The sequence below is a fragment of the Schistocerca piceifrons genome, unplaced genomic scaffold (genome assembly GCF_021461385.2).
Source record: "Schistocerca piceifrons isolate TAMUIC-IGC-003096 unplaced genomic scaffold, iqSchPice1.1 HiC_scaffold_1365, whole genome shotgun sequence".
In the NCBI taxonomy this organism is placed as follows: Eukaryota; Metazoa; Arthropoda; class Insecta; order Orthoptera; family Acrididae; genus Schistocerca; species Schistocerca piceifrons.
In genome coordinates, this window is record NW_025727197.1 from 10,001 (window position 1) to 12,500 (window position 2,500).

Below are 2,500 nucleotides of genomic sequence, written 5' to 3' on the forward strand. Positions count from 1 at the left end.
CGCGGCGCCGAGCGCCGGGCGGCGGCGCATCCTCAACGCACACAGTCCTCAATCGGACCAGCACACTGAAGATGTCCACCGCGCTTCGCACCGGGCCCGCGAGGACCTACTTTGGCCGCACGGCGCCGCGCGCAGGGTGCGCCGGCGCGCAGCTGCGACGCCTGCCGCGTCCGTCGGCCGGCGCGCCTGCCACTGGCCGCCCCCACCAGCCGGCTGTAGCGCGTGCGCCCACGCACCGCGCGGCCAGCACGCCGGGAGGCGCCCCCTCACCGGCCGGGGACGGTCCCACCCAGCCACCGCCGCGTATCGCTTCACACCCAGATGCCGTTCAGTTTCGTCGGCATGGTGGGTATCGCTGGAACAACCGGTTCGTACCTCAACCTATCGTCGCCATCACCGATTCACCCCTAGCGAGAACAACCGCACCACAACAGGTTACCATTTGTTCATTTGCGTAACTTCACCAGAAAACGCAGGCGTCCATCGCCATTTGCAACTTCAACGATTATTGCATGCCTGTGTCAGGTGTCACGCCACACTACGTCTGCCCACATACACGCAACAAAATGTGCACGCCTAGACAATACGTGGAAGGTGGCCCCCGTACGTATGCGATGTCCATTGCTCGAACGACTGTCAACCGGCCTCTGTAGCATGTCGCAGATATGGAACGCGGTGCACCATGCCATCACGGTGTGTGAGGAGAGACGACTAGGTCCGAATACATCAACAGACAGCTCATGCTGATCGCCATCCACGGCGTCCGTTCCTCCCACACGTCTCTATGGCGTACCACACTGCAATCCAGCTCTCATAGGGAGACGACACGTAGCTGCGTGCACAATATTTGCACTGTATGGTCCGCCGTTTTTGGGCGCAGTCGTTGTACGGTCACACATGTGCCACGATGTATCATTCGGTACATAAGGACGAATGTGCAGTACAGATTGTGGTTTACGCGTACGACATTAGCGGACGGTTGACACAGGCCGCACCACAACGTAGCCTGAGTACGTCGCATGCGAAGGGCATTGAACATGCAAACTTCTCACCAACCAGCTTGCGAAGGCAGGGGGGCAAGGTGGGGACGTGGGGAGGGGCGGCATGTACGTCCTGCTGCCATCCACATTACAGTGTACAGCAGGAGCATGTGGAAAGTCAGCAAGACTTGCAAGGTGTTTAACATGAAGCGATACACAGGGGAGCGGGCAGTGCGAGTAGCGAACTATATTGCGAGGGTTGCGGGTGGGCAACACTACACTAATTGAACGAGTCGTATAACAATTACAGAGCAGGTTTAGGCGACAACATGGGTTACGTTAGGGGACAACGTGGGTTACGTTAGGGGACAACGTGGGTTACTTTAGGGGACAACGTGGGTTAGGTTAAGGCACAACGTGGGTTAGGTTAAGGCACAACGTGGGTTAGGTTAAGGCACAACGTGGGTTAGGTTAAGGCACAACGTGGGTTAGGTTAAGGCACAACGTGGGTTAGGTTAAGGCACAACGTGGGTTAGGTTAAGGCACAACATGGGTTAGGTTAAGGCACAACATGGGTTAGGTTAAGGCACAACATGGGTTAGGTTAAGGCACAACGTGGGTTAGGTTAAGGCACAACGTGGGTTAGGTTAAGGCACAACGTGGGTTAGGTTAAGGCACAACGTGGGTTAGGTTAAGGCACAACATGGGTTAGGTTAAGGCACAACATGGGTTAGGTTAAGGCACAACATGGGTTAGGTTAAGGCACAACATGGGTTAGGTTAAGGCACAACATGGGTTAGGTTAAGGCACAACATGGGTTAGGTTAAGGCACAACATGGGTTAGGTTAAGGCACAACGTGGGTTAGGTTAAGGCACAACGTGGGTTAGGTTAAGGCACAACATGGGTTAGGTTAAGGCACAACATGGGTTAGGTTAAGGCACAACATGGGTTAGGTTAAGGCACAACATGGGTTAGGTTAAGGCACAACATGGGTTAGGTTAAGGCACAACATGGGTTAGGTTAAGGCACAACATGGGTTAGGTTAAGGTACAACATGGGTTAGGTTAAGGTACAACATGGGTTAGGTTAAGGTACAACATGGGTTAGGTTAAGGTACAACATGGGTTAGGTTAAGGTACAACATGGGTTAGGTTAAGGTACAACATGGGTTAGGTTAAGGTACAACATGGGTTAGGTTAAGGTACAACATGGGTTAGGTTAAGGTACAACATGGGTTAGGTTAAGGTACAACATGGGTTAGGTTAAGGTACAACATAGGTTAGGTTAAGGTACAACATAGGTTAGGTTAAGGTACAACATAGGTTAGGTTAAGGTACAACATAGGTTAGGTTAAGGTACAACATAGGTTAGGTTAAGGTACAACATAGGTTAGGTTAAGGTACAACATAGGTTAGGTTAAGGTACAACATAGGTTAGGTTAAGGTACAACATAGGTTAGGTTAAGGTACAACATAGGTTAGGTTAAGGTACAACATAGGTTAGGTTAAGGTACAACATA